Source organism: Rhea americana, unplaced genomic scaffold, assembly GCF_003343005.1.
Source record: "Rhea americana isolate MKP2758 unplaced genomic scaffold, rheAme1 scaffold_13, whole genome shotgun sequence".
NCBI classification, from domain to species: domain Eukaryota; kingdom Metazoa; phylum Chordata; class Aves; order Rheiformes; family Rheidae; genus Rhea; species Rhea americana.
Window position 1 is genome coordinate 2,527,075 of NW_028185372.1, and position 22,140 is coordinate 2,549,214.

Consider the following 22,140-nt stretch of genomic DNA (forward strand, 5'->3'; position numbering starts at 1 on the left):
GTAACTGTTTATATCATTCCAAAATATCGGTTGACTCCTATATTAAAACAAAGGCGGAAGAGGAAACGGATAATACTGTTTTTGTTATTTGGATGTTTTCTTATTAACATGTGATGGGTATTTCTGTATGAATAAGCAAGAGAGCTCAGTGATATTAAATGCTCCAGCAACAGGTGTTCTATGTTCCTATTCTCATATATTTTTTCCTTTTAGAAGCAGAATCACAGCCAAACTTGAAATTTAGCAGTCCTGAACTTTGTGATTTGTCATTGCAGCCAGGACTGGGGTTGCTTAACAGCTGGTTTACTGTAGAAAATTCCTCTCACGAGTCTTACCTCCCCCACCCTTTAGAAAGTTAAGTTAATGTTCATAGCCTTTAAAATGTATCTTAGGGAATATTGACTGCCATCCTCAAGTGACCCTCCTTAATAAGGTACTTAGAGATAAATTTTGCTTCAGGGTAAATCTATCTCCAGTTAAGTAGGTGAAGTTATTTCAGCGAAGTAGCTTCCTATTTTCAGAAATAAAGTTTTATATTTAGGTTGCAACTAAATTATTAGACTTTTGTCAAATACGTGTTTCARATTTGCAACTACTCTGCTCCACAGGACAAGATGCTAAAATGTCATTTTTTAATTTACTTTGGTCAATAAATGTTCTCACAGTAAGTTAATGTAAAAGTAAAGGACAGATTTCTGCACTAAAGAGTTGCAATGCAAATTATGAGTGATGATCATAGAAATGATCAAAAAAGAAAATGTGAATATTCTTGAAGTTAAAATCCTTATTTTCAGGTAAATAAATATTAACTGTTTAACAGTGGTAGCTTGACTGCCGTTTTTATGGAACAATTGATGATAAGATAAATTTAGTTTGCAAACAGGATTTATAGCTTCAAGCAAAATATGGTTTGTGATGGATAAGTGATGTGGTTTTGCATAACTTGCATCTATTGCTCAAGCATTGCCATTTAGAAGAGTTTGCCTCTACCTTAGGACATCAGCTATGTCCTACATAGTACTTTAGACATTTAGCTTTTGCTGATGCATTTGAAATTTGATGCAGTTTAGTGAACAGTGCTCTTTCATGATCACTCTCATCCCAACTACCTTTCGTCTTTTATATTTTAACCAATTCCATCCCATTAACCAGGTTTGCGTCTAGAATAGCTGTTGTCTCATCTCCCTCTCACCAACTGCCTTGTTTGCTTTTCTGTGTGGGTGGTCGTGTATGACTCCTGCTTCATGGCGAACATTGCTTTCTTCACACACATTCCTTTTGTTGTGTCCAGAACTGCATAAAGACTTGATAGCTTGACAGAAAAGAGATTTGAGCTGGCTCTGGAGTAGTGCTGCTGAAGATGGCCAGCAGTCAGTCTCTTCCCTGCAGAGCAATCAATTGCTCTTCTTTCCACCGTGCCGTTATAATTCTTTGAACTAGCAAGCTCCCATCAGCTTAGACTATTCAGTGAGTGTTCCTTTGAGGTCTGTGCCCCATTGCAATTCACATACTTGCTCCGTAGAATTTTCCAAAGTAGTAGATTGTTGCAAAAGAGTTAAATTTGTATTTCCAGCCTGCTTCAGCCATAAACTTTGAGGGACAGCTCCACTGACTGTGTAGCGGGGAGTACATGGCTTTTCTCATAGACTTAGAATATAACCTGAAGCCTAGATTTTGTATCTGCACTAGTTTGATAGCCTCTCAGGCTGAGTGAGATGATTACCCTTAGAGTAAATAAGTCCTGATGAACTGTATTTGCATACAAACATCACAGATCACAATCACAAAGGTTGGAAGGGACCTCTGGAGGTCGTCTAGTCCAACCTCCCAAAGATTTCCTGATGCTGGTTCTACTGGAGCTTGAACCCAAGACCTTCAACGTGTAAAGCAGATGTGATAACCACTACACTATATTAAGGCCTGCAATAGCTAACAACTCCTCCAGTGATGGTCTACAGTAGCCTCCTAGTTAACAAATGGAGAACTGAAGCTACAAACCCATGGTTCTTGAGTGTTGTGTCAGTATTGCTGTGGATATGACAACAGAGGTGAGAGCAGAAGTACTCAAGTAGTTCAGTGTAAGCAGAGTTATACTATCTTGCTGTTATGCAGAATTTTGTAGATAATGGATTTGAAGAAATACCACAATTAAAATTTAAGTTATATGTACTAACCTTTTTTTGTTAAAAAGCAAACAGGCAAACCACAACAGTGAAGAAAGCTTTCAGAAGCTTTCATTAGTCTGAACACCTTTGCATCAGTGTATTAAATAAAAATTTTATGTTTAATAAATACAATTAGTACTGGTCAGGCAGGCTGCAGCTTTGAGAACTAGTGAGAAAAGTAAGATAGCAGTGCCAATACCAAGACGTTTGTATAAACTTCATGTTTTAGGAACTAAGTTTAAATACTACATGTATCTTCACAAATTTGAAGACCAGTTGGCAAAAGATACATGAAACTAAAGCCCTAATRTATTACCTTCTTGTCTACGAAATCTTTTACAAATCTTTGCTWACTTGTCAAATCTTAAGCTTGCACTTTCCTGCAGTTTCTGGATTTACTTCTTAAAATGAGTTGCATAGTATGGAGCCTAGGACCTGCTATGGGGTCCAGAGTTATTACTCCCTCAAAAAGTCACTCTGAATTATATTTTGTTGGATCACACTTCTTTTTAGGGAAGAGAGTGCAAAAATGTTATGATGAAACAATTGAATTTGCTGGTCATGTAGTATGACCTGGAGTTGCATACTAGGAAATGTAAGGAAATTCTTGCCAATATGTATATAAGTGTGTAAACGTACACACATACATGCAAATCTCTATATAGGTGTGTATACCCAAACACATATATATACATGTATGAAATCCTATTCTAGAGTCTGAATGTTTTTTGCCTCATGATTTTTGAGATATACTTTTTTATTTCAAGAAATTATTTGAGTTCAGGCAAATTTTCAAAAATAATTTAAAACATAAAAGGAAAGAAATCAATTATAATGAAATATTTTTATTTGTACCAAAAGAAAGTTTGATTTCTATTATGGCAAGAAACTTTTTTTTTTTTTTGTCAGATCAAAATTTGTTGGTTTATTTGGCAAGCACAGAAGTTAAATATTCACACTACTTCAATGCTTCTTGAACAGTTTACTCCTTTTGAAGCTGTGCAACCAGCACAGCAAGAGGGAACAGCCATTTCAAAACAATTTGTCTCTTGTCAGGATTCTTAGGGTAGCTTGGAAAGGCAATAGTTGGTATTTCACTTCTCAGCTATCCTGAGCACAACTTAGGCTATATGCATAAATTTTCCCTGGGGAATTGTTCCCTAACCTCTTTCTGTCAAAATGAGACAGATTAATTGAAAGTTGTTTAATTATTTCATCTTCCCTGACTTTGGCTCATTTTGACTGAAAGGGGGTAGAGAATAGTTTTGAGCAGCCTTGTTAGCAGATCTGATGGTAAGTAAATTCTGTCAGGATAGAAATGACAGGAGACTGGAAGCGTTATCTTTTCCATCAGCTCAGCTTGATGTCAGATAGGGAAGGGGAGGGAAAAGTTGCACAGTTTCAAAACTGATAGGAAATTTCCCATGTTTCTGACAGTCATCTGCAGGTTGTTGAGCAAACTCTTCCCTTGTAATGGCTTTATTATACAAACAGCTTTCGTTCTGGCAATTTCCTTTCCTGTCTTCTCCTATAAAAATTTTCGTATATCTTTTATTATATGAAGGTGAAATCTTTTCCTCTTTAGTATTCTCTGGTTAATTTTAACCTACAACTCAATTTATAAGAATATTTCTTATGAAATACACATTTTTAATGACCAGAATTCTCTGATTATTCTAGTAGTAATGGAAAGTATAGTAGACTTAAACTCAGATGTTTTTGTTTGATAGTGAAAATTAATGTGTGGTAGATGAGAATTTATTTTGGCACTTCCTTACACAGATAAAGTATATATTCTATCTAAGAAAATAAATGTCTGATTAAATTGGCACTATTAACGTTCAAAACTGGTTCTGCATAAAAGTTATGTAGTATTAAGTAGTGATATTATTCTATAGCTTGAATTTGGGGGAAAATGTTTTCTTTGTTTCTTTGTGATATTTGGAATTACAGGTAATTTCATTGTATAATAACATTTCAATTTATTTTTTATCTGAGTCTTCATATATTCATGGTTTAGGTAAAATCCCACTGATGCATTACTGATACATTACTTTGTTTAGCACATGAAAGATGTACATGGGATGCTTTTTGATTATCTAAATGAATAGCAGCAGACTGAGCTGGCATTTCTTAATTGATGTTACATCATTTCACTGGACAATGGTTGGTCTGGAAATCTGTTCAGTTCAAAAAGACCTGTTTCAYGAGTCTCAGGGATAGAATAACATGGCAAATCTCTGTGAGTTTTTCTGAGAGAAAACTCTCATTTATTTAATCTAACTTTTACAAGTTCAAGTATAATAGTCATAAGYACATTGCAAGCAGTAAGTTATAATCCAGAATCTGTTGAAATTTCCTGGTGTATTTTGCATTATTTTCAGTGAGTTTTGTTTTTGACTTAAAGATTTGATCTTCTAAGGGCATGCAGCTTTTGGCATGCATCAGCTGCACTGACTGATAATAAATCTTAAAAATGATAATCTGAGGTAATCAAAAGAATGTGATTCTAATGCAGTTTCATAAGATTTGATTATTTTCTCAAAACGTTTGTGTTTGGATACATTTTCAATTAAAGAATATTTTATCAGAGAAAGGAGAAATCTGTTCCTAGTAAATCCTGAACAGAAGTATTAGTCGCTGATAAACGAAGTGGATWAATTAGTAACCTGGATGAAGACAGCAGCATGCAAGGTCATATGTAGAAAATAATATTTTCAAAATTGGACTTGTTTCCTGAAAGTTACTTAGGGCTTATTGTATATGAGCCTTTAGTATCAAAAGGAACTGAGTGTGCTTTAGTTTATTGAAGAGGACGTTAAGAGACTTGTCAATGGTAAAGTATTGATACAAGGATAAAATATCTGATAATTAAAATTTCTTTAAATTGTTAGACAAAGACATAACCAAGTCCAACGACTGGAAGCTAAAGTAAACAAGATTGCGCAGGAAATAAAAAGTATGTATTGTCAACAGTGAGATTACGTGACTACGGAAGTCATTGTTGAGGAAGGAATACAATAAATTCTTTATCATTTGGAGCCTTCACATTTAAATTGGCTATCTGGTTGAAAGAGAAATTTCAGCCACAAACTAGTAAGCTCAAAAAGCACCAGTTAGCAAGGATGAGATTGGAATGGGCATGTAGACTTCTTTATGGTGAAATTTCTGATCRACTTACGTATGTGGCGTAGAAAATTATTTATGGATAAATGTTTTAGGCTTGAGCTGTAAATGTCTGTTGAGGTTATTATTCAAYCGTTGAGGCGATGAGGAAGCTTTATATAGAAGAAACCCATACATGGGCCTTCCGAGAATGGCAGAACTGTTTATATATCAGAAGTCTAGCTATATACAACTTCTTGTGGGAAATGGATCTAACGGTTTTCTCTGAAGTACCTTAATGCACAACTATAAAACATTCTTGTTAAGTATCCCTTCAAAATCTATCTGCCTTCACATTGTTACCAACCAATTTTTCATTGACTTTTTACTTACTTTCCTGTCTTTCTGCTTGGAAATCATTCCTCAATAGATTGTTTTCAAGTAGTTTTTTTCCTTTTTAGAGGTATTACACATTTTTAACCATTTTTAACCATTTTTACATTAAATGCATTTAATGTAAAGCTTTATTAACAAATACTTGAATTATATAATTTCTCTTGAGAGGGATTAGTTTGGATTTGGCAACCTTTCTTCACCTCTGGAAATCTTTCCAGGCCTGAGATTTGTGAAATGTTCTGTGTGGTAAGACACAAAATGTACGATCGATATTCTGCAGTTAGCTCATTAATAGTAATGGAAACTTCTGGTCAGCTAATCTCTGTAATTAAGATGTACATTCATTGGTGTCTGCATGATTTGGAATCTGCTGGCAAGCATTTCAGTCTCCCGTGGTTGAACTTTCAGTAAGATAAAATGCAGATCTTCTTTTGTCATCGTAAACTTACTAGACCATATACATTCCTCCCCTCAAAATAAATAATTTACTTATACTCGTTTGTAGCTTCCTTCTGTTGTGTGATTCACAGGGAATTAAATGGATCATTAGCAGAATAAAAGATACTGAAGAGTTTTGATATTAAACAAAAAAGAAAAAAGGTGCCTTCCCTTTATTAGTGTATGCACTTAAGTTTTAAAATTAATTATTCTGTCAACATTTTTATTGTAAAGCCCAGTAAATAATTTAAACAGAGTAGTCTTGAGTTAGAATTTGGCACTAAAACTTACTTAGGGAGTTTTTAAAATTATAGTTATTTTTACATCAAATTTATAATAATTCTATTAATGGGTATTATCCCATGTCTGTAAGTTGATGCTTCAGCCCATCATGTGCCTCTCTGAAGTAGGAAATACTTATACTTTTACCTCAGAGTTTTTGTTGGTAATATTTTAACGACACTGAAGTATAGCAAGTGTGTGTATATTGTACATATATCCTGAAATGAACAATTATAGTGCTGATATAAAAATGTACTTCTGTAGCTGTATTTTGCAGACCATTAAATCAAAATTTCCATTTAAATACAGTGTGGAATATGTTTTCAGTTCTTTCATGCAAATGGACTACTTCAGAATACTCATAAAGCTCATGACTAGTATCTTGACATCACTTGGGCTTATTTTCTTTAGAAACTTTTCCAAGTGGACAAAAGATGTCAAGTTTATTTTACATACCACACATTTATTTACATGAGGGTTAACCATCCAATAACAGTTCTTAATAACTCTAGAATGGCTGATTTTAACAGAGAACTGGTGTTTAGAAGGGTCTAGATAACATTACCAGTCTCCTGAAGTACTGTGCTTGAAAAATAACATCATCATTGCTCAGCTGCACGAGTTCTGGTACTTTGAGGAACCATGCATGCAGTTATCAAGTAGCTGTTCCACTTAAAAATGTTGCTTACTCCCAGATTTTTATCATCTACTGAAGACTAATACCCTTATGACAGAATTGGTGAAATAAGCTGTGAAAACGTTACTCCTCTGCTTTGGTGTAAAGTTACCAGCTTAAAGAGCCTCATCATTGGGTTAAAATCAAATGGATGATTTACAACTAAAACAGCCAAAGATGATAATGTCTTAGACCATGCCAGGAAGATTTTCAAGTAGATATGTAACAACACGCATTTGTTCAAGATACAAATAAACTGAGTATTTTTAAGCGTGGGGATGTTAACAGGTTGCATATTTGCTTTCTTGTTTCTGAGCCTTTAGTCTGAATTTGAATAATATTTCAAGTTCTTCTCCTGTATTCTTTGAAGTGGAAGCTGAAGTACTCATACAGTCTACCAATTCCAAAAGTTAGAGGTCTTGAAAAATATGAAATATTGCAAGGCTTGCAAAAGTGGTAGAGATTACAGCTTTTGTAGATGTGGTAGATCAGCCCGATTTGTTTGGAAATGCATGTAATTATTTGAAATGTAACTTAAAAGAATTCTGTGCATAGTCAGCAGTTAAGTGGAGAAAGTTGAGTAGAGAAATAACCTTATTACTTGTAATTAGTATTTGTGAATTGACGGTTAAGGCACTTGTGAATTGTTAGAGATAATACTGTTATTTAAGATAGAATAATAAATATCTGTGACTACTGCTGCATTCATAAAGTTCAAATCAGGAGGAAAGTTAGTGTGTATGGAGTAACAAATTTTTGCAACTTCAAGGAAACCAGATATTYCCTTGTATATTTATATAAATAAATAAATAGGAAGTAAGAAGTTTAGCATCTAGTACCTGATCCCAAGATAAAATAAGTCTTTGAATAAATTTTCTTTTATTCCTGTGTTTTTTTACAGAAATTCTAGGTCTCTGTCTATTCCTTATCTATATTAAAAAAATCTACTTTTTTCTAAAACTAATCTGATTTAACCAACATGAGATACTCAGTGTACCATAGCGTTATTGCTTAAATACCTATATTTAAATACTATGTAGATTATCTAAAAACTCGTTCTCAGTGGTTGTGTGGAGTAAAAATAAAGCAGAATTGACATTTATGAAAAGAAAACTACAGAGGAGGATTTGTATATCTACCTCATCTATCCTCACTTAGTGGATATTTTGTTTTTATTTTAGCCATAGAAATTCAGCTGCTTCCAAGAATGAGGCTTAGGAAGTACATGTTTCAGTTATGTTTTAAGTTCTGATTTTTTTTTTTTAACTCTGAAATTGCTGATTGTTCTCATCCTTTGGCATACAAACCTGGTATTTGGCAGAAAGAGGGAGCACTGTGATTGTGCTGGGTTATGGTTCTGTTGCTCTTGTAAAAACTTTCTCTGGTGAGTGAAAATTAGAAGTCTTTGGAAAGTCATCTCTGAGACTTGTTCATAATACAGGAGTACCTTCATCGAGAAATGACTTATTATCCTGCCCATGTGCAGTCATTTGCACTCTACTGGTGTAATAGTTTCCCTTTTGTCTTGGTCTATGTGAAGGTGTGAAGTCCCCTCCAAATATGTGAAGATGATTTTTCCTAGATGAAGTTATCTACTTACGCATATATACAGTGCAGAACTGATTAAGAAGGTGCAGCGAATGAGCAGGCTTGTTTAAGARGAGTTTGAGTAATGACTGTTCGGGTCCTTGTTGAAAGCTGTGTGTTTACAAAAGAGTTGGTGAAGCTATTTTTGTCTCTATAAACTATGTACGTTTATGTTAATATTTTTTGAAGTTTTTCTTGATTAGAATGTTAGCTGCTGCAATAAAAAATGCAGTCACTTGTAACAGCTTGCATTTGAGAGCTTTTTCAACTGACATTTTTACTACATAATTTCATTTTTAAAGGATTCAGTCAGTTTCAGACAGATTATCTAGCTTTTCTTAAAGGCTAAAATTTTAAAACAAAATTGAGAAACTTGCTACAATGAAGGAAAAAATGGGGTACCAAAACACATTACTTCCATTACTTAGGCAAGTCAAGCTGTTGGCACTGTGGAAGTAGAGTTTGTCCTTTGTCCTTCATCCCTGTGGAATGGTTTTAATTTTAAAATTAAAAAAAAAAAAAAAAAAACACCCCAAGTCAACAATAACAAGCCCTACTTTCCACATAGCATGGTTTAAGTGAAATTGATTAATCAAGTGTTTTTTAAATTACAGTTCATGCAAATACTTTTACTGAAGATTCAGTTTTTAGTTAAGCATTATGGATTAATGCTTTGCTCTTCTGTTTTCATTTTAAGATTTTGATTCTCTTCTCATATGTTGATTCCAAGACTAGATCAGTTTGTTTTTCTGAAACAATAAACTTTGAAATGCTTGTTATTCACCTCTTCCAAGTTTATTGCATATGAAATAGGAAAAGCTCACTCTGTTTATCAGTGTAGGACAGAGAAACTCACATGGGCAGAACTAGGGAATCCACTGAGTGATGATGAATCATAATCTAAGAATTTGTAATTCTAGTAGTTTGAAATGTAACTCTGAAAGTTACAAAGTTTGCAAACTGCGTTTCTGACAGCAGTAAGATGATTTAAAACTAAATTAATATGTCATAAACTGTCCAAATATTTTTTTCAGTAGGTATAATATGCTCATTATAGTTGCAGCATGGATAGAATTTGTTTGTGCAGTCTACAAATAGATGGTTAGTATTGTGACAGTTTCTGTATTAAGGGTTTGAGAGTTTAGTCCTTTACAGAATATAGGCACAATCTATACTTCATTTCATCTTTTAAGATGATATGAAAAAGTTTCCTCCTCTTGATTTCTTCACTATTAGTAGTTAACTAATATTTTAAAATGAAACTTTCAAATAAGAATCTTTTTGTATATGTTAATTTTGTCATCTTACTGCAATAGCACTCAATAAGTCTCATACGGAAGTTGTCTGAGTTGTTTGATATCAAGTGTCTAAGATTTATATTCATGCATATGCATACGTGCACGTGCATCTGGTATATGTATAAATGCAATGACCTCATTAGGAATTTGAAGCTGTTCATGTGCCAGCATCTGAGGTGATACTAAAATAAACTTTTTGTCTCCATTTGGAACTATAACTGTTTTCTTAAAGTTACGAGTTTCAACTTAAGATTTCACCGAAGGCTGTTAGGAGTATCTGGTAAGTTTACACTTTTAATACTGACTTCTCTGGAACATGCTTTCAAAGAAGATGGTTCAACTTTTGCGACAGGACAAGAGGCAATGAGCAAAAACTGAAACCACAGGAAGCTCCGCCTGAATATGAGGAAGATTTTCTTCACTGTGAGAGTGACAGAGCACTGGAACAGGTTGCCCAGAGAGGTTGTGGAGTCTCCTTCTCTGGAGATATTCAAAGCCCACCTGGATACAACCCTGTCTAACATGCTCTCGGTGACCCTGCTGAGCAGGGAGGTTGGACTAGATGATCTCCAGAGGTCCCTTCCAACCTTACTGATCCTTACTTGATTCTATGATTTTCGGTGGGAGGAACTGAACGGCAGCTTTGGAATTTCTCTCCTGGGCCGCATGAAATGAGCGGTGGCTTGTGGAGCTGAACAACTGGTCATAGACAGATGCAAGAGGTATTTTTGCCATTTCATGCAGTTCTAAAAGCTGTGTTCTCTTTTCCACAGAAGTGTGGGCTCAGGATGAAGAAATTGTCAAATGGGCCAAATTCAGCTGGGGACCACTAATTTGAGCCATTTGCTCCTTATTACTAAAGGCTGTTTTGCTTTAAGGAAAAACACATTTGGATTTTAAACATATAAAATTTAGAAAAATTAGAAACTGAATTTTCTGAAATGGCTTACTTAAGCACTTCTCTTGCTCCATTTTGTCATATCACAGAAGAAACTAAACATACAAAGCATCTTGCATTTATATCTTCTGTCAGTGAAAAGAAAAATCAAATATAAGAAAATATGTTGATTTTGCAGCTTTCCCAAGAAAAGGGAAAGGCATAGCTGGGCCTTTACATTCATTTGAAGAGCAACTGAATTACTGCATAGACATCCTCAAGTTCTAGCTGAAAAAGCCTTGAGTTGACACTAGCACTCACTACTGCATAGACTGAAATTTTAGGGCTTTAAGTCAAGCAGAAGACTGGAGCACTCTGAGGTGACATATTGAAACTCTAGAGGCATTCAATGTTTTATCATCACAGGCTCTAATAGAGTCTCTCTTCTCTGGTGTCTTTTATTTAAAAAGAAAGAAATGAAAGGTTATTAAAATGTTTTCTGATTTTTTTTATTTCCTGCATTTATTATTTTAAAATGCACACATTTCTGACTCCMCCAAAACAATAAAAAACATTTTCCCCCAACCTAGAGAACGTCATTGATTAGAGAGAATAATTCCTTTAGATCTCATCTTTAAAGTAATGCAATTTAATGCTACTTTGTCCACCAATCTCTGCACTTTTTGCCTTATATAGACAAAAGGCAGAAAGGCGTTTAGGTGCTTCTTTAGTTGTAGCAATATTTCACACGTGAGCAGACTATAATGAGTAGTGTGAAAAGATGGCTATCTTGTGATTATCCATACAGAAATGGAACTATTCATGAATCTTTTGAGAAGGACTGTATCTCTTCTCTACAAAGTAAACTGTCTTCCTTTCTTAGTTTTTGTGAGGAGGGAAATGTGTCTAACATTTTGGTGTTTATTCCAGAAAATATGATGAATAAAGAAGTTTGTACCAGCTTGCACTTTATATGCTGTAGTTTGGCCTGGTCTTTAGAACCCTTTCATAAATCCTTACGGAGATTTTACTACAAAATATAAATAGAAAGTGAAACTTGCTTTGTAAAATACCTATAGCACAAAACACACAGTTAATCTGTGTAGCTGAGTCAAAGTTTGCGTTGTTTAGAACAGATTATTTGGCTTTAAAAATTTCAGTACTGTATTTTTTTGCTTGCTGATATTTGATTGCTATTCWCTGCTAATGGAGCTGCAGAAAAGTGGTTGAGAGTGAGATCTAAGGTGGTAGCAAAAACGGTTAAGAAGACTAATTGTTGTGATAGTGTCAGCTGAGGTGTTGTTTTAGAGAGCTTTTAATTGCTTGACAGGTTTATTTTAATTCTAGCTGATTTTTATGGATTAAGTGGAGAGTGCTGTTGAATGTTAGTTCTTATCAAAGTTATTTATTGAGGTGAAGGAGATAACTTGAGATCCAAATGAGTCTTGACTCTTTTATAGCTATGACTAATCAGCTTTTTAGAAAGCATCCTGTTTTCCCAGTGATTTACTCTTCCTGCTTTTGCTGTATCATGCAAGACTGCTCTTGAGTCATTTCAGTTCATGCTCGTGACGGTAATGTGAACTGTGGAGATGTTCTTTATCAGAAGTCTTCCCCTTTGATCTTAACCAAATGTACCCCTTAGAGAGACTGATTACATCTCACTCTTATCTTTATTGAAGTGGGAGATAAGATCTCAATTCATTGCCTTTTTGCCCCATTTGGAAACTGAATGGAAAAAGGTGCATAATAATTATTTTTAATCAAGGTTTTTCATTTATTGTTTACTTTTCCATGGGTCTCCTACTTTTTGGCATATGATTTGAATTTTAATATGTTACACTGTCTTCCAGGATAGAGATTGCATTCAGAGCAAATTGCTAGTATTCTCATGTGTTGCTAGGAATGTTGCATTACACGTAATGTGTTGTCTAGCTGGCCTTAATTACGTAAGAACATCTGAACTGCAAATAACTATTTCAAGTATCTATCCACTTATCAAATAAATCAGAAATAAGAGAGCAAACGTGGCTTGCTTTATACATTAAGAGCAAGAGTAGTTTGGAAGTTTGAGGCTCTTAAGAACCTGTGGCAAATGTGTATATCAAAGTCTTTTTACAAAACAAAAATGTGTTGTAAATCTTTTAGGTCTCTGGCATTACTTTTAAAGGCTTCAGAATCTTTGAAAACTGGAAGTAGCTAGATATTTTTCTGAACTTTGAATTGCACAATATAGTTCAGTGGAAATTCACAAGAAAATAAGTCTAGAGCTGAATCTTGGAATCCTTCTTCATGATCCATTCTGAAATCTTTCTATTTATGTGATTGGATGTTTTTTTATGCTTTATCTTGAGTTGATTGCTGAGTAAATGCAATCTGCTGACATTTACCATGACAATTACCTTTTTTGTGTTGTATTTTGTCATTACTTCTCTCTTCTAATGTGATGTGCAAATGGTGTTGACTAAAAACTTTGACTACTGAGAATGGAGGAATTTTGARTTGGTCATTTTGATGAGATAATTTGCAAATAGTCATTGGAACTTTGAAGTTTTCAGTCTTTGAAAAAATTACCAATGTACTTAGGACTGTCTGTGTAAAATTCTATGAGATAATTTTTCCATCACTTTGGGTAGACATTTAGAAGGGAATATTTGAAACAAATACATACAGTATAACTTTATATACTGGAACTGCTGCACTGATTCAGAAAATTACTGAGAAGATGGTGTCTCTTCACATTGACTGTTGCCCCATGTGTTTGTTATTTCTCCAGTTCTGCTATGTTCTCCATAGAGACTCTTCCTGTAACAGAAAAGCTTCTGCAGTGAAGAGCACTCCACAAAAGATATCCCTTTATTCCGCACTGCATCATCTAAGGCCTCAATAATTTTATAAACTGAAGAGATTCTTTTCACCTATTGATGAAACCCCTGTGGCAGGGATGGGCTGGATTGAGCAACGCAAGCAGATCACTTCTGCGTCCGAGATTTGCTTAGATGATGTGTGTCAATGTTAATTCAGTGAGATTTGTAGCATGTTAATTAATAATTTATTTCTGGGAAGTTTGTTGCTGCAGTTTAATTTTTATATCGTTTTAAAGGCTGACTAGTTATTTGTTTCTGGAAACTGCAGAGATGAATCTCTGTATACAAAGCTTGTGAGCTTTGGATTTCATTTAAGAGTCTTATGTTGTCATAATTAAGAGGCTCAGTTGTGAAGTATTCTTCTATGTACCACACTTCTGTTAAATGACATATTTCTTCATACCATGTGTTCATTATACTGTGAAAAGAGTTATATAAACATATTGACAGGTAACACTTTCTGTGTATCTGAATGCATCTGTTGGCCTGTTTCTCAACCAGAAGTGATCACATGTGGTATTTTGATATCATTTGCTACTATTGCTGTCTTCCTCTTACAGATGTGCTATACAGCTTGCTTGTAAGCAGTCATTATTCTAAGTCAGGGATTGAGAAGAAATCAGTTTCAGAATATTTTCAAATATTTTTGTACTTCTAAATGAAGGACTGAATAAAAATTAAAAGTCTATGTTAATGAACAGTGAGACTAAAACAAAATAGCAGTTGTTTGTCAGGTGAGCACTGTGCCCTCTGTGTCCTGCCATAAGGCAGGAATCCTGTGGTCCTATCTCCTGTTCCTTCTCACTATTCAACCCTTTCTCTGAAGGCAGAATGATTTACTCTTGGGCTTTCATGTGATATTCCCTCTACTGTATCTGAAAATAAACTGTTTATCTACATAGCAGTGTAGTAAGCAATGAGTGTATTCCATTTTACAGATAGAGAAATGACAAGCATAAAAATTAATAGCCAAAATCTCTACTGRTTTTGACTTTGCACTTTTAAGCACCTAAGACTTTTCAGAGTACTTAGCATTATCTAGCAGTCTGTTTACTCAAAGCATCAGTTTCTTTGGTTTAATTTGCAGTTGGAAGTGTTCAGCACTTCTGAGATGACACACACAGAAAATGAGAAGTCAGCTTAATTGATCGCCTTTACAAAAGTTTGACTTAGTGACCTCTTTTTTAAAAAGGAAAAAGCTTGACTTTTCAACTTTAGTGTATTTTTATTCATGTAGGAGGTTTTGCATATAACATCCTAGATTTAAAACATAATTTCTGAGAATATAAGTCCACTTATGACCTTCAGAAAAACCACTTAAACCTGAGTATTTTATGCTAAAGGAGTAACATTAATATATTGTCATCCTCTCAGGAACAGCTGTAGCTGGGGCGAGCACTGTGATAGCAAAAGGCTTTTGAAACTTGGGAATACTAGGTTCTCCTGCAAGTACTGCAGAAAAGTGTGGTCTTCACATCCTTCAGACTGTCTTTGAAGCCTCTCTGAAGTCCCCCTCCCTCCAGCCTTTAACAGTTCTTTTTCTCCCAGTACCATGCTCTGCTGGGAACTCCTTGTCACGTGTCGCATCAAATACCTCATCCTTACCTCTCTTTTTGCTAGCATGCTATTCAGTTCTTTTATTTTTGGTCTCTTACCTGACTAATCTTGCWTTCCTTTTATCTCTGCTCTTCCCTCTGACCTTCGTAAGGAGTTTTGCTGCTTAATCCAGTTTATACTCATTCATAGTCGGTTCTTCCCTATCTCCTTTTCTAACTTAGTTTCCTCAGATCTTGCATATACTGCCCAGCTGTGGGACTGTTACTTAGTAATTCAGAGACTCAACTACCTGTGCAAACAGTCATGCTTATGTGTCCTTACGAATTTGAGTTCTTTTGCTTTTTAATTCATATAGACTGGACAATGGGAATAGATGCAAAATTTTTTTCACACRAAATAACTACTATAAATTAGGTGTAATTACAGAATGGTGGCAATAAACATATATGCAGATTAAGGGCTACCTATTTTATTTAGAAATATGAAAAAATACTGTTTTATAATTGCTCCAACTTATTTGCTGTATATCTCATAAAAATTGTGATGTTTTTGTTTGTTTCATATTCTGGTAAAAATGTTTTATCTGGTAAATTCTCTCTCTTTTCTTTTTTTAGGGAGTATTTCAATAATAGAATGGCTGAAAAGATGTTGTAAATTATAAAGTTGTGTCTACTGTGGTTACTATTTTACTTGGAATGGATAGGACTTTTCCTGTACTGATTTAAGTTTTTTTTTTAACTCTGTTCAGATGCAGAGAGTAGGAGGTTTATTTAGAAGCTTTTCTGCCAAACAAGTATGGGAAGTTTCTCTGGATTTCTCCATCTGTTTGTGTATACACACAACTTTTTTTTCAGTATCTGACATGTGACTAAACCTTCATTGTGTCCCATGTGCTCAACAGAATACACCTATAACATACTGACACTCAAAAAAGGGTGAAGAGGATACAATATTGAAAGTTTTTTTTTGCTGACATGGTCTTGTACAAGAATGTGTGTGGAGTGCATCTTCAAAGAACTTTTCAGCTATTCTGTATAGATACTCTAATTTAGGTAGTTTTTTTCACYATATTATATAAGCGTCTTAAAACAATCTTACCTATGTAAGTAATGAAATAATGTGGTAAAAAAGATRTCAAAAATCTTGCCTTAAGATCAGTTGTTTGTTTATAGAGGATTACATAACATTTCTAAAAATTTTCACCATATCACTAACAAGGTAACTCAGAATTCTGTATTCTAGGGATAAATTCCATTGCAGCAGTATTTGTATGATGATTTTAACGTATCTGATAGCTTTATATTACAAAGGTAGGCATTATAATATAGTCGTTAGATGTGCAGCATTAAGCTTGATCTGAACTTCCAGCARTAATATATTCTGTTGCTTTTTTATGTATTATAAGACAGATAAGAATAATTAATATAATTTGTATTGGATTAAATGCCAACAACATTCAATATTGTGCAAGAGAGATTTGCATCCAGTAGAAACATATGAAGATTGGCAGAGACCCTTAGTAGAATTTGACAGGTCAGGTTTTTCATCTTTGAATTCATTCAATCCTTGACTTTTCAGAAGACTATATTAGAATATAGTATTAGAATGCRCACTGGCTTGCTGAATCAGGACTTRGAGAAAWTTTCCATGCTTGCAGGATGTGCAGCTACGTTATAATAATTTGTGTTAAAACAGCAGCATTGTTGTAAGTAAATTTTATTAGATATCTTGTCTTAGTYGTATCTTAGAACATTAGGAAAAAAGAGGAAAGCCATTTGTGAAACAAAAAGTGACCCCAGTAATTAAATTAGTCGTTTATTTAAATATGGATCATTTAACTTCTCACTGGTCAGGAAAATAGCCATGTTACCTTTCCAAAAGAACATTCCCATCCTTTTCTAAGTTGCTTTGAATTGCTCTTGGCAAGTATAAAAGCTTTACAAAATCTGTTTTGCAGATGTGGAATCCAACATTAAAAAAGTTAAGCTTGCGTGTGTAGAGCCTTTTTAACGTAAGTTTTCTTTGAAAATAAAGTTATGAAAGAATCTAAAAATATTTGTGGCTCTGCATATCCTTCAGTATAAAAATACTGGCTGAGAAGGAAGAATGAGCATATATGTTGAAGGGATAATTTTCAAAAAATCCTTCCATATATGTTGTTTTTACTAGTAAACAAACTGTTATTAAACACAGTCTGTTTTCAAGAAAAAAAGAACTAAGAAAATTGTTCAGGGAATATATTTTCCGTGTGTTTTCAGTGTAGTTCAAATATAACTTTGTAGCTATATAACAGATAAGTATTAGTRTAATACTTCTGCTAAATGCTGCAGATAACCTGAGTGTAAAAGTAATACAGCATTAGTCTTTCATTTCACACTCATTTTGGATCTGTGGAAATACTCTCCTTAAAAATCAGTTTAGCTCAAAAGGAGTCTAGAACTAATTTGATTCAATGCAATGGTAAAGATTTTTATTAGTTTCAACACAAACAAGATTAGATTGGACCCAGGGTAGGTTAGGAAGCTAAAATGAGACTGTCGTAATGCAATCCTTATTTATTTGTTATGTCTGGGAGGAGGAAGAGAGAGGAATGGTCCAAAACATTCTGCAAAAAAGCAAGACATCATTGCACTCAAAAGAGTGCGCTCTCTGCGTTTACCACGATGCGGTGCGGTGATTGAGGGTCGAGAGCATACAAAAGCGGAGAAGCAACGTTAGCTGACGTTTGTTTGGTGTGTTGCCAGTTTAAAGACATATGCTGTGAAGGCAAATGATGCAAATTTCTGGGATTCTTTCCCTGTTTATTCCCTTTCCTTCAGGCTAGGGGTAACATTTTAATAAAGGATTGACTGTTGTGAGGGAAAGGGACTGGAAAAAGAGACAAGTCACCCTCCAGCGCAAAGAGTAGAAGGGGAGAAAGCATCAAGGCACATGTTGAAAGAAAAGGCAGGGCCCTGAGCTGGTTATTGACGGAGTGTGGAGAGTGAAAGGGGAATCACAGAGGCGAAAGAAATTTGTTTACATCATACTCAGACTTTAATGATGATCCTTATAAGGAGATAGTGAAAGTGTGTTTCTGGGGTGCTGCAGAGTATCCTTCTCAGATGGTCTGTATTTCTAGTCTGTCACAGGTTTGAAAGAAAATACAAAACGTACAGTTTAGAGATGATTATGTTTTGGTCAGTGCTGATTCAGTCAGATACCATGGACGAGTTGATTTGTATAGTAAGCTGAAATCTGCCCATGGTATTATTGAGATATTTTCACAATATGATGTCTGTTTTTAAATAAAATTGGAAAGATTTCAGTAAARAGCTCAGTCTTAGCTCAAGAGTTAGAGACTCTCTTATCAATCATTTCCAGTTTGTATATAAGATGGATGATTTCTTTTAATTCTTTTTTTAATTCTTGTAAAAAAAGGTTTCATAGATCAAGTAGCAGCAGGGGGATAGTAAACAGATATTAAGTGTGGGGACTATAAAGAAACATTGAGGGGACATTAAACATGCAAGCAGTGTGGATATTTTTAACAGTGCATGTAATTCATTCGTGAGGCAGTGTTACCAACTGTCTACAGCACAAGAGGTTGTTCGGGAAACTTGGATTTTTCTTCTTGTGTTATTGACCTGCTGACATTAAGTTTGATTTAAGGATCAAAATTTTTGACTTTCTTTATGTTAGGTGTGAGGTAGAGCTAGATAGGCCATCAGTGTTCCGTCTTTTTTTACAGTTGAAAAGTAAGAGGAATGAGAAAGTTTGAATTTGATTTATAGTCTTACGAAGTGACTGAGTTCTTGACAAGCCATGGAGCCCTAAAAAGAGAAGGACTGAAGGCCCTAAAATGTGGAATCAAGAAAGCGTTATAAAGAGGGCAAGAGATGTTAGATGATGTTGCCAGCTGAAATGAAGAATTACTGGTGAAGGCTGCTCAGAGATTGCTTTTGGAATTGCAGCTGGGATGCTTGTGGGACATCTCTGATAAAAAGGGAAGAAGAAAGTGRCAGATTTTAAAATTCTTAGCACATAACCATGTTGTTTGATAAACCTGTATATCTGAGAAGTAAGTATGCCAGGTCTCTGGGAAACGTTAGGTATGACAGGGGAAGTAGCACTACAGCAGATGATGATGATCCCAAGAAGGGATAGAGAAACTGGAGATAGTGGATATTTGGATGAGGTGCTGGAAGGATAGAATATTGTGAAGGAAAGAGATGGGAAAAAACCTCAAATAATTCTTTGAGTAAATGGCAGAATGAGAAAGGTGCCTGCTGAAGATGGTACATGGAGATGGTTGTTGAGAGAGTATGGAGAGAAAAAAGGGAATATCAGAATCACAGAATGGATGAGGTTGGGAGAGGCCTCTGGAGGTTACCTAGTCCAACCACTTTGTTCAAAGCAAGGTCAACTATAGCAGGTTGCACAGAGCCATGCCCTGTCAGGTTTCAAGTATCTCCAAGAATGGAGACTCCACAACCTCGATAAGTAACCTGTTCTAGTATAGGACCGCTGCCTCCTCTCCCTGCTGCCACCACCAGTTAAGAAAAAGCAATGAAAAACAACAACAAAAAAACCCTCTTATGTTTAAATGGGATTTCCCATAGTTCAGTTTTTGGGACCATCGTCTCTTGTCCTTAGGCATCACTGAGAAGAGTCTGGCTCTCGTCTTTGTTCTCTCCCATCAGGTATTTGTACACAATAATATCAGGAACCTACTTTGAGGAATCTCGTGGGTTAGGGCCCTAGAAGGAAGGGGGGTCCAAGAGAGCTGGTTAATATTCAAGCACCACTTCCCCCAAGCTCAAGAACRATTCATCCCTATAATTTAGAAGCCCAGCAAAGGGGGCAGGAGGCCTGCTCCCTYCTTGTGAGGAATGGCTGTGAGAGCTGGCCCTGCTCAGCCTGGAGAAGAGAAGACAGAGAGAGGATCTTATCAATGTCTACCAATACTTTAAGGGAGGATGTCAAGAGGATGGGGCCAGACTCTTTTCAGTGGTGCCAGGCGACAGGACGAGAGGCAACGGGCACAAACTGAAACACGGGAATATCCATCTGAACATGAGGAAAAACTTCTTCACTGTGAGAGTGACAGAGCACTGGCAGAGGTTGCTCAGAGAGGCTGTGGATTCTCCTTTTGTGGAGATATTCAAAACCCAGCTGGATGCAACCCTATGCAACATGCTTTAGGTGACCCTTCTTGAGCAGGGGGGTTGGACTAGCTGATCTTCAGAGGTCCCTTCCAACCTCAACCATTCTGTGATAAGAACCCCCTGAGCCTTCTCTTCTTCAAGCTATACAGCTCCAGCTCTCTCAGCCTGTCCTTGTATGTCAGAATAAGTTAGTGTCATACTCAGACCATGTGTCTAACAGTTGAAATTTTTCTTTTGGCCTTTTTCTGCTCATTTCTGGTAGGTGAGAATTTATTGTCCTATCCTAGAACCGGGGTAGGTTTTGGGCTTATCAAGCAAAGAATGCATGTAACAAATGTGAAATGTTTTGCAGTAAAGTTTGCTTTGGTTAAAGAATCTGCTTTCCTGCCCTCAAAACAAGAGGATTCAAGGGATGGATCCCTGTGTGAAAGAACTCCATATAAAGGAACTAACAACGGGGAAGATGAGGAGGTGCCCATTTATGTAGGGAGTCAGGAAAGTCCTGAAGTTTTAGTATGTCCTTTATCTGTTCTTTGAAGAAATTGCATTATCTTATATAGTTTTTTCATTGAAGAAATAATACATTAATTTCTGCAATACATAGCAGCACAGGTTTATTTAGATGACTAGAAAACATATCATAATTTAACATTTTATTAAAAATGAAAAAACAGGAAACAAATTGATTCCTTACAGTTGTGAGTTGAAGACTTTTTATAAAGCAGTTGATCTTGACTGTATAGTAGGCAACTAAAGATTTGTTCCATTTCACTCGATTTCTCTTTATTCTCGTTATATGTGCAATTATATATACCTTTCGTGAGCTATTTCTGAGTGATTTTCTTGCTTATTTTGTCCTACAGTTATGTATGTCAGCTCTATAGCCTATCTGATCTTGCAGCTCTGATGGAAACTGCTAATGTTGTGCCTCAGCGTCTTGTTTTGTTCTTGGAAAATGGCAGCTGTGACCAAGTCATATTTGCTTTGCTAGAGAACCAGTGAATTACGTGCTGTTGAATCATAGGCAGTATTTGTGTAGTCTAAACAAATGAGGTTGTCCTGAGATTAGTGATTTCTTTCTTTCTAAATTAATGATCTTCCTTTCTTTGCCAAATCCTGAAACTCCTCTCCACATTAGATGCCAGAAGAGTTTTGAATTTTTATCTGGAAAGAAATCAACATATTAAATGGACAGAAAACATTTGTATCTAAGACAGTTTAAAGAATCCACCTGTATCTCAGTGTTTTAGTTCTCTCTCATTTGGATGTTTTTATGTCTCTAAGAAACATTGAAGACCAAGGCAGATACTCTTTTTCCATTAAAAAGAAAGAGGATGTACTTATTGTACTGATAATGTGGGAAAACTTCAACTCTAAGAAATAGTATTACATAAATGAGTCTTTGTAAAGTATCTGAACACTTTTACCACAGATATGAAAACCTTTAGGATTAGTGAAATAGAACTACAAAAATATTGCAATTAATTGTTTAAAATGCCTCTTAAAATAAATAAAAGCCAGAATAATAAGCAGCCAGCCTGCAGTACTACCATTTTAAAGTAGGTTTATCAGCTATTGCCATGTCAGAATAATGGAGGCAATCTGTTTAGTAGATTAATTTGTATAAGCATTTATACCTGATTCTTAAAGTCTTAATTCTTGTAAAGCACTAAATGTGTTTTTTCCTGATTTCCATTGACAGTGCAGGTAATTATATACATTTAGATGAGAGCTTGGGAAGATTT

General features: G+C 35.2%; 1 protein-coding gene across 1 annotated transcript in view; it reads left to right on the forward strand.

The window, feature by feature from the left end:
• WDR70 (WD repeat domain 70) overlaps nt 1–22,140 on the forward strand; it is a 142,240-nt gene that overhangs the window by 56,307 nt on the left and 63,793 nt on the right. The gene's annotated exons all lie outside the window — the stretch shown is intronic.